The sequence below is a fragment of the Hesperophylax consimilis genome, chromosome 20, assembly GCF_061612785.1.
Source record: "Hesperophylax consimilis isolate HC1 chromosome 20, BYU_Hcon_1.0, whole genome shotgun sequence".
In the NCBI taxonomy this organism is placed as follows: Eukaryota; Metazoa; Arthropoda; class Insecta; order Trichoptera; family Limnephilidae; genus Hesperophylax; species Hesperophylax consimilis.
Window position 1 is genome coordinate 12,239,514 of NC_142855.1, and position 11,421 is coordinate 12,250,934.

The window sequence follows — 11,421 nt, forward strand, 5'->3', positions numbered from 1 at the left end:
AAAAACATCGCCAATTCTCATAAGGTAACCTCTTACTTCTTTCATTATTTTTGATATAACTTGATTGTGGAAATAATAGATTTGAGGTATCATCAGAAAGATAGTTTTATCTACATTATTTTGATGTAATTTTTATAATATTTCACCCAAGAAAAGTGATGAAAATTTACTTCGTAAGAAATGTCAAAATTTTTACGTCCTAATGAATAATTTTATTATTAGCATTATTTATTTACAGGTTTCTTGTACAAAATAATATTATTAGTAACAACAGTTGTATAAACTACCGAAATCTGGAAGAATTGTTATCATATACTTATAAAATACGACACAAAAAAATTTTAAGTGGACACTTGACGTTTGATTTTTTTTTTGAATAAATGAAAATATTTTACATTTTCAAAGAAGTGTCAATGGCATTACTTCTTCGAAAAAACCTTTGGATTATTTTTTTTCACGAGGGGTGTCTATTCAGGTTTGTGTAGAAATAAAAAAATCAGTTAATTTTCTTATGAATATATTTTTTTTACATTTGTTTGCCGAATGGGAAAATTTTTACACATTTTTTTTGTTAAAGTTAGCTATTCTGGGAAAACTTGTAACAATATTATCATGTAATATATATGAATAATAAGATACATTATCTGATAAACAGAAAACAATCGCAAAATAAACAATTTCTTTGTTTTTAAACGGATGTTTGACCAAAAGGCAAGAGAGTAATTTGCGAGCGGTTTTTTTTCAAAAAAGCTTGGAATTTCCTGGCATACAACAGGTTAAAGTAACAAGGATGTTAAATCGGACCGCGCGCTGTTTCAAGTGCCTTTATGCAAAAGTAACAGTTACTAGGTGTGGCCAGTCTAAAAAGCAGAATATTCCTCGAAATTACGTGGAAAAACGCATGGCATTATTTTTTGGCACGGCCACACCGAAGATTAAATATGATCTCTGGTTAAGTGACTGTCAAAATACAGAAGTTTGTTGTGCGTCGTTATAACTTTGCACTAAAATGGAGGGGTTTATTAAAAGTAAGAATGTACAACTATGTTTTTTCCTTAAATTACATGACTTTAACATACGCTATGATAATATTATTTCATTTTATTATTACAGGTGCAAGTCAGAGGAAGACGTAATGAGCGCTGAAAAGCCCGTTATCAAAAGAAAGATGGCCACTCCACTAATAACAGGTCTGAACTATAATGATTATTTGTGGAGCTTACTCTCTAATATGTTACAGTATATCTACTATTAATATTGTTTTATATAGTGGAATCGTTGAACCGCCGAGACAAAGCAATTTGGAATTTGCAGGTTCAAAGAAGAAGTCGGCAGTCACTCCGGCCATGTTGAGAAACAACCTCAACGCTATGACTAAGAGAAAGTTGGAGTACTTCAATGAGAGTCAGGACATCCTGAAGAGAAAGGAAGTACGAGAAGCTGAGCTTCACCAGTGGCACCTGCGGAAAGCCATTGCTGAGTGCTTAGCTGCTAAAGCTCAACAGGAGTTGACGGAGTTACTGTTGAAGAAAGAAAAAGATAAAAAATGATCATGACTTGATCATTTTTTATCTTTTTCTTTCTTCTGACTTCTTGTTTGTTATTGTGTTCGAATTTTTTATTTCAGAATTTAATTTTTACTTACATGATGAAGATCGATTTATATTTTTAGGAATAATTTCTTGAGAGTATTGGAGGGGCTAGTTTCCTTTAATTAATAATTCCAACCAAACTTTGTGAAAAAAGTTATATATTTATTACATTGTTTCTTTTCAATTATAATATGTATATTGAAACATAATATAAAGGGTTTAATATAATAATAAGTTTTATACTTTCAATTACCTTGTACCTACTATATTCAATAAGATGCCATTTAGTATAAAAAGCAAAACAATGTGCACTACTGATTTTAAAAAAATGTTAAAAAATGGTTAATAGATCAACATTGTTTGTACTGACATCGTTTCACAATACAGCCATGTAAGATTATATACGCCTGAGTGTGTTTTTGATTATGTTGAGTGCCTCTGAGTGTGTGAATGCCTATGATTTTATTGCCTGTGTTATTTATTTATTTATTTTTTCATGTTCTCCATAAAACGGTAATACACCAATATATCATGGAGAAGATTACTAATTAAAGGTTTACACAGGCAGTTTTACTATTTTGTGACATGTGTTATAAGATAGTTACTAAATTGTCTGTAGGTGACATTGAAAATGTCGATGGCTAATGCAGAATCGTTAAGCAGTTGAGTCGCTCTGTGTATTGGCGCGTTCTGATAGGCAGAAGTCCTCGCTTTCGGAGCATATAAGAGTGCATGGGATCTCCCTCGAGTATAATTGTTAGGGACATAAAAGTTAACCTCTTGCAACATAGGCGGATTGTGTATTGTATCATGTATTGTATGTTATCTGTATATGTATTCTTTGCCTTTGTATTATTGCTATTATTCTGTATTACCAAACTTTATGAAAAAAGATTTATTTTTATTACATACATTGTTTCTTTTCAATTATAAAATATTTATTGAAACATTTTAATATACAGGGTTTAATATACTTTATAAGATTTATAGTGATTTGTTTTTGGGGTATTATGCCATATACAATATACACAATTATTAACACACCAGCTCGAATTCTATCTCAAGCGGGGGTATGTTAATTACCTGACCATGTCATTAGCTCATAGTTCTATGGAGGTTGGGGACGTCGGGTATTTAACACTTACCTGTGCTACAAACAATCCAACACCATCCATGTATATTTTGACTCCAATAAATACAATTATATTTCAGAAGGATAATTTTATTTTAACCGATTTAAAAGATTACAATTTTACATTAAACTCGAAAGGCTTTAATGTGGAGAATGACAAACGTATGACAGGACTAGTCAGAACGGCTATTAGAATCGGAATGATCTATGGTTATCTTTACGCCGTTCAGGTCTCTGCGATTAGGGATTACACATCTAAAAATTAACTTAAAAGGTTGATAAGTGATTCTCCACACGCCTCCCCTCCAGTTATAAAGTTATAACGACATAAAAAGAAATCTTAATATTTAAAATTTGTTCTTTATACCTAGGACTACAATACTGTTTAAAAACATATGTATGTGACTTTATTAAATTACTGTATGCACATCATGAACAATTTTGAATGCAATAAAAATTATGATTTTAAGATTATGTGCATTATTGTATATCACCTATGTCACTAGTTGTATAAAAATATTCCATGAGCTTAAAAAGTAAATCTATAACTAGTGAGGCTTCAACAACATTTGGTTTGGAGCTTGGCTAAAAATGGGCAAAATTATTTCAAGCTATTGGCTGAATGATGGTATGAATGTCATGTAAAGGTAGCCTAGAAACATCTTGTGTGTTTATACTAGAAGCTGTACAACTATTATTCATATAAAGTAAATTTTCTATTACTGAAATATGATAAAGTACATTATTAAAACTATTTATAATATAAAGTACAAGTTATAAATGCATGAACCTGAAAATTCAATTTAGTGAGTACTAGTATATATTAAAAAATATTTGCTTCTTATGAACATATAATAATAGCTCGTCAACTGTTTACAAGTGTAGTCTATTTATATACTAGGTTTGAATACCTGAACTTGTGGTAAATTTACTAATACCATTGTAAACACTTAAGGAGTAATATTTAGATAAAACAGTTTTTTTAACAACACATTCTATCAGGCGTGATGCAGGTTACCTGTATCACACTTGAGAGGATGCGGTTAAAATATTACAAGGTTATAAACAATTACATTTCATTAAAAGAAATGGTATAAAATATTATTGTATCATATAAGTGAGAAAATTTCAACAACATGTTCAATTCCTTTAGAATACATAATGTACTGTAAAACTAAGTACATAGGTTTGTTAAAAGTTGTTAAAAGTACCTACATGTAAAATTTTTGCATAACAAGATTTACATAAAAATGCTTAAAATTTTTTTTTTTTAATATATGAAACTTCAACGCGTATAGCGGAATGGTTTTGAACTTGGTTATGTTTATTATATAGGTATACATTAATATCTGGTACATATATGGTTTACATGATAAATGTTAATTATTAAATCCGTTTTATATATATAAGTTATCCTAAGTACATGTTATATGTAATGGTAAGACATATTTTATATTAATGCGTGATATATTATGCTTGGTACATTTATTGTAAAACATATTAAAGTGTTCGCTACTTAGCTGGTTGTAAGATAATATCTTGTATGTTATGTTGTATCGTGTAATATACGATTTTAAAGTTTACTTAAAACTAGTTACATGTTATTTACATGATTTTAAGAATGAAAAATTTTCATTTTTTACAAGAATTATGATAGTTTGAATACTAAAGCTCAAAATTTCATCAAGTTTTTGTAGACTTTTAGTATTTTTGCTCGGTAAATTTAAAATATATGTATACTTTGAAATTCCCATGAGTTTGGTTATGTATTTTATATAGATTACTATAAAATTTTGTTTTGTATGGATCAACTTATACTTGATATGAGTTTGTATGAATGTTAATAAGGAAATGAATTTATTTTGCCATAGTTCCATTCATTTGCGTACTGATTGGTATCTATCAGGAAAATGAACTTTGCGACCAGATCTTGTTCTTGTAATGTTTTCTGGGAGTGGTTCCTGGACAGATGTTGAAATAGGTACATTATCCTCTACTGGTACAAAGGCGGGTTTTAGTTGGTCTATCGAGACGCGTTTTGGTTGTCTTTTAACGGTAATGACGTTATGTTCTTCGGAAACATGTCTAATGTCTGTTGAAAACTGTGCTATATAATCAAGCTGCCTTTCTTGCCGTGGTGAGCTAGAGGCTCGCTTCTTATTAAAGGCGAAGGTAATTGGTTTATGGTCCGTATATATTGTGAAATTTCTACCTTCAATGTGGTTCCGGAAATATTTTACAGTTTCGTAAATGGCGGTAAGTTCTCGATCAAAAGTGCTGTACTTCTTCTGAGCAGGTGTAAATTTTTTCGAGAAAAATCCTAGAGGTTCCCAAGAGTTGTCGTTGAACTGTTGTAGTGAGGCTCCCATGGCTATGTCGCTAGCGTCGACCATTATAGAAATTCTTGCTGATGGGATTGGATGCGCGAATAAAGCTGCATTTGCTAATTGCTGTTTACTTTCCTCAAACGCTTCTGTCAGTTCTTGATTCCATGTAAGTATCCTTTTGTCGTTCTTTTTGTAACCGCTGATGCTGTTGAATAGCTTAGTCTGTGTGTTGATAGAATTTGGAAGGAATCGGCGATAGTAATTTAGCATTCCCAAAAATCTTCGTAAGTCTTTTGCTGTTTTTGGTGTTGGAAACTCAGTGACTGCTGTTACTTTTTCTTTAATTGGCGACATTCCTTTTTGGGTGATTGTGTGTCCCAAGAAGTTAACTGTATGCACACCAAATTGGCACTTGTTTATATTAATTACCAGATCATATTCGGCAAGACGATTTAGCAGTAAGTCTAGATGTTTTTTGTGTTCTTCTTCGTTTTTGGAAGCGATTAGTATGTCGTCCAAATAAACGAAACAAAAATCTAAGTCTTTGGTTACAGCATGCATAAATCGCTGGAAGCTTTGTGCTGCATTTGTTAGTCCAAATTGCATACGTGTAAATTCAAATAACCCAAATGGGGTAATGATCGCTGTCTTTGGTATGTCCGCTGGTTCCACTGGTATTTGGTGGTAGGCACGCGTCATGTCTATGGTGCTGAATATAGTAGCGTCTGATAATTTGTGTGCAAAATCCTGCAGTCGAGATATAGGATATTTGTCTACGATTGTTTTTGCGTTTAATCTGCGGTAGTCCCCGCACGGACGCCATTCACCATTTGGCTTCTTGACCATGTGCAAGGGGCTGGCCCAATTACTTTTTGATGGCCTGCAAATCCCCTGCTCCATTAAGAACTTGAATTCCTTTTTGGCTGCTTCGAGTAGAGCTGGTGCCAGCCTACGAGCACGCTCAGTGACAGGAGGTCCCTTTGTCTCTATACAATGGGTTACTGAATGTTTTTGTTTATCAGGAATTTTCATATTAGGTCTTGTTAAGTTAGGATATTTGTTCAGGATGTCCCGATATTTTTGCGATGTAGAAATGGTAGAGACTCCAGAAGTTGGTCCTTTGTAAGTTGTTCCCTTGATTAGTAAACCTGTAGACTGGTCTGCGATAATTGCTTTTTTGAGGTTAACTGTTAAGTTGTAATTGTGTAGAAAATCTGCGCCTAGTATCGGTCTTGAAACATCGGCAACAATGAATCGCCATTTTAATGCCCGTCGTAGGCCAAAATTGAGCTCGACGGTCCTTGTACCATAGGTTTTAATGGGATTACCATTCGCTCCATACAGCGTAGTGGGATAATTGTCAGAAGTTAAACTGTTCTTGTTATAAGATGGATTTCTCGGTATGACAGACACATCTGCACCAGTATCCACAAGGAATTTCTGTCGTGTTTGCAAGTCATACACGAAGAGACGACAAGTTTTGTTGTTCGGAATCTCACATGTCTCTACTGCAAGGTTCCGCTGTCATTTCCCGAAGTTTTTTTTAGTAAAAGAGCAAGGTTGATAGCATTTGTGAGCCTTTTCCCCAAATCGCGTGTGGTAATAGCAAAAATCATTGTTCTTCTCAGCTGGTCTATCACGAGACTTGGACCTGCTTTTTCTTGTGTAGTTATGTTGTGGTGCATTATGATATGAGAAGTTCCTACGAGGACTTTGAGTTCTTCTTCCTCGGAAATCTGTAGAGCGATTCGTCTGGGTAAGTTTTAACTTGGATACTTCGTGTGTGAGAGCTGAAACTTGTTTCTGGAGTTGAAGCAATATGGATGTTTCGGTTGGTTCCGCTCTTGATGAACTCTGCCTATTCTTGTGATCCACCGCACTGCATTCAGTTGTTTGGTATATGTCAATTATTTTATCTGCTGCTGACGCCAGTTGGTAGATATTATTTTCCGAGAGTGCTGAGAGTATTGCTTGCGCGTGTTGTGGTAGGCGCTGCATCCATAATGTTCGCACTATTTCACTTTCCGCTAAAGCGGGTCCGGCCAATTCAAGCATATGACGTAGGAGTTCTGTGGGTTTCCTATCTTCTAGCTGAATCCCTGTGAGAAGACGTGTCAGACGCTTCTCCGCTGAATCTTGGAGACGATCAATAAGTGCTGTTTTGAGAGTTGCATATTTTTCAGCTGTTGGTGGCTTCGTGACAATGTCACTCACGCTTTGTAGAACTTGCGAATCTAGGGCTGCGACGATGATATTGTATTTTGTAAAATCGTCTTTTATTCGCGAATTTGCAAATTGTGCCTCTGTCTGCACAAACCATAATGAAATGTTGTCCTTCCAGTAAGGTGGAAGCCTTACTGAGACATGGTGGAGGTCTTGATTTGTGTTGGTAGATTCCATGTTGTTAGTTTGTTGATTACACGTTGAACTCGTTCCGGAGGTTTGTTCGGAGTAGAATTTATCGCGGTTAATGTCTTGGCTGACAGGTGTGGTCATTTCGCATTTAGTTCGAGATTAGCAAATGTGTGGAAATTTGGCAAATATGCAGATGGATATTAAAAAAAAAAAAAAAAAAAAAAATGGAATTTACTTTTTTTAAGGAATCATCTATGTAATTTTTTCGAAACTAATATAGAGTCATAAATTGTTGGAATATTTTGGTAATATTATCCGAGATTCGAACCTTTAATTTACAGATTGATATTTGTATACATTTTTCAAGATTAAAAATTTGCTTAATTTATTTTTATAAATGTGGGTAGTTTATCCAATTATAGAATTGCTGATTAAAATTGTTCCCATTTAAAATTTGCCAGGATTTAGTTGTAACATATTGTTGTAATAACACATTTTGCAAAGTCATGTAGGTACTCAAAATTAAAAATTAAAATTAGTGAAAATTTTAAAACTTTACGATTGTATCGGTTCTTTTGTCTCCAACGGCGTTCTATGCTGCTTGCTGTGGCTTGCAGAATCTCGTGGGGATGAAGTACAGCTAGCATGAAGAGATTTGGTTGCTATTTTCTGCAATGATGTACGTCACTGTGGTTGGAACGTGTTGCTGGAACTCTATATTGCTGCTCTGCATGCACACGTGTAGAGATGATTTGGAATTCTCACTGAAAAAGATTTTTTACGCAAGCTTAATTCTTAAAAGAATAAGAGACATTTTTATCATTAGTTGGAAAAAATAAATCATGAAAATCAGGATGTCTTTAAAATCACAGTATGGGGTTTTGCATTCTCGTATATCTGAAATTGTCGTAACAATCACAGGAAGTAGGTATATACTTCATAATTTTATATTTACTGAGGAGCATTTAGTATTCAGGAACAAAGTGTAAATTAAAAATTTTGAAAATAATTGTAAGAATGAACTCACCGTGTAATTCCTCAGGATTCCGGTCCAATAGTCGTTCTGATCGTCTGATTGTCATTTATCGAAGAGAGAAATATTCAAGAATATATTAAATTTCTATTCTACCGCGTGAAATCGTCGGGTTGTTACCATTTATGGATCGGGGTCACCATTTATGGAGGTTGGGGACGTCGGGTATTTAACACTTACCTGTGCTACAAACAATCCAACACCATCCATGTATATTTTGACTCCAATAAATACGATTATATTTCAGAAGGATAATTTTATTTTAACCGATTTAAAAGATTACAATTTTACATTAAACTCGAAAGGCTTTAATGTGGAGAATGACAAACGTATGACAGGACTAGTCAGAACGGCTATTAGAATCGGAATGATCTATGGTTATCTTTACGCCGTTCAGGTCTCTGCGATTAGGGATTACACATCTAAAAATTAACTTAAAAGGTTGATAAGTGATTCTCCACAGTTCTTTGGCATTTAATAATTCTGTGCTAGGTGTACATTGTATTATGGGAATAAATAACAAAATGTACAATTCTTGCAAAGTCACAACTAATAATAAATTGCTCAAAGGTTAGAAAAATAACAATTAATTAATTTATTTCTCTTATCTCCTCTCCCACCGCCACCAAGTGAAGGCCCGCCCAACGTTTCTTCGTCAGGGTGCTCTTCTGGGGGCTCCATCTCCTTATGAAGTATGCACAAGTTGTGTAATACAGCAGCTGTGACAATTGTGTCCTGCACTCTGTCTTTTTTGATCCTCAGTTTCAGCGATAAAGCTGGAAAAGCAAACCCCGAACGCTCTCTCTACTGTGTTTCGAGTCCTTATATGGCTCTCATTGTAAAGAAGTTTTGCAGGGGTCGCTGGGAGGCGAAGTGGCGTCAACAGGTGACGTTCACATAGTGTTATCGTGGGCACAGCCCGGCCAGCGTGCGACTATGTCCATAAACTTTAGTTTGGCGTCCACAACAGCCTGCACGTTGCGGAACACCTCGGCATCATCCCCTCCTGGAGACTGGATAGGAATGTGAGTTCCATCGATGGCTCCTATCACACTGGGAAATGGTGTAGAATGCACATGCAACCTCGGACATCTCTGCCTCATTTACTGGCATATTTATATACTGTGGCCTCAGTCGAGCAATTGCTTTAATTACCCGCCACACGACTCTGGAGATGGTTGAGTTATGGAGTCCGCATAAGTCACCATTGCTCATATGGAAACTTCCAGTGGACAGAAATCTCAATGTCATCAGTACTTGGTTCCAGTAGTCGTAATATCTCCCTCAATTTGACGTAATATCTCCCTCAATTTGATCCGTCACAAGCTTTTGCAAGCTCTTTCGACATGCGATACCGTGCCAAAAATTCGGAATCATCCCAAATGACCATATTATTAACACGGGGTCGAAATGTTCTTGGCTTTCGCTGTAAAACATATTGCATGACGAATTCATCTTCACTACTGTCATCTTCGATAATATTAATCATGATTAATAATCGTTTCGTAACAACACTCAACAGAAGAACCTTATATACGTATAGAACTGTCAAATAACTCGCGAGTAACTCTCGGATTTTGGGAAGTTAAAACAAAAGTTAAAAGTGACGTAAAACCAGGAGTTAAATTGATTGAAAAATGCATTTTGGTGAAATTTATCTTTAGCATTTACTTTTATTCTTACTTTTACTATAGCTAGCGTTGAAACAGACGGCCCTAAAATCATTATTGTTATAATTACATTAGGGAATGCTGTAGCGATGCTCCTCCACCTACCGAATTATTGGAGTTTCTGCTGGCTGACAGTAACGATTACGGCAGCAGCGAGGAAGAAGCTGACGTGGACGAGGAAGTCGACGTGGACGAGGAAGTCGACGTAGACGAGGAAGTCGACGTGGCAGAAGGTACCTTTATTTATATATATATTTGTTTTTAAATAATCAAAATATTGCACAACTCAGCGAGCTGCATCGAATGGTGCTATTGTCGATAAGCTTGCGTTTAGTTGGTAGAATTAAAATAAAATTAAGACATAAACTTTAAGGACTGTACCACATGGCCTGGACAGGCCCTCGCATATGGCATCAAGATCTGGTCTGCAATTGAGTCGTGTAATTTCTATACCCGCTATATCAACTTTCATTGATTTGGAGAAAACCGCAAAAAACTGTCACATCTTTAGCGTACGTAAGTAATTGCATTACAATTTTTCATATAATGAATTGGAGTAATAATATTTAGAAAAGCATTTATTTTTCTATATATGTCTAGCAATAGTAAGTAGTAGTCAAGTAATTTCGATAAATAAAATGGATAAAGCGGATTTTGATACTCACTTCGTGATGCTTGAGGCTTTTGAAAGTCAACTGAGCCGACATGGCGGGTTTAGAAACACACGCGTAGATCATTTTGACACACGAGCGTGGCGTCAGAGCGGCGGCCATATTGTATTTTGGCAAAATAACTGCTTGTGATTGGTTGAATCCGATATAGCGTGTTTTGATAGTAACTTTCTGTATGATATAGCGGATTTGGTTTCTCACTCGCAGTTTTAACATGGTTTTTGGTCGTGATAAGGAAGGTTTTGAAACTCAATTTTAGGCTCCTCTTGTTGCTCGCAAAAATGTGAACAAGATGTCATACTCAGCTCATTTTGTCAAAAAAATCGGATATAGCGGCTATAGAAATTATAGGATTCAATTTGGATATCAACTACCTGCTTGGAGGTCAAATTTACACAGGAAATCTTCAAGATGCTGATCGCCTGACTTGCCATCGTTGGTTCTGTATGTGCAAGTGGGTTTTTGTTCCTTTATATACACGTATATTACATATATACAACATTCAGGGGTAAAAGTATATTGCCCATCAGAGATATTTACAAAAAAAGACAAAAGTAACATTTTTCTTCTACCATTATTTTCAGAGTTCCCGTTCCGCGCGCCGCTCGAGGTGTCACCCAAAGCTGGCAATATCGTCCGCG

The 11,421-nt window shown here is 35.1% G+C and overlaps 1 long non-coding RNA gene across 1 annotated transcript; it reads left to right on the forward strand.

Moving 5' to 3' along the window:
• Positions 1–3,955, forward strand: LOC149414098 (uncharacterized). Its single transcript, XR_016304027.1, has 3 exons — positions 1–24; positions 1,114–1,190; positions 1,315–3,955. It is a non-coding gene; the product is annotated as an uncharacterized LOC149414098 (long non-coding RNA).
• Positions 3,956–11,421: the final 7,466 nt, after the last annotated feature.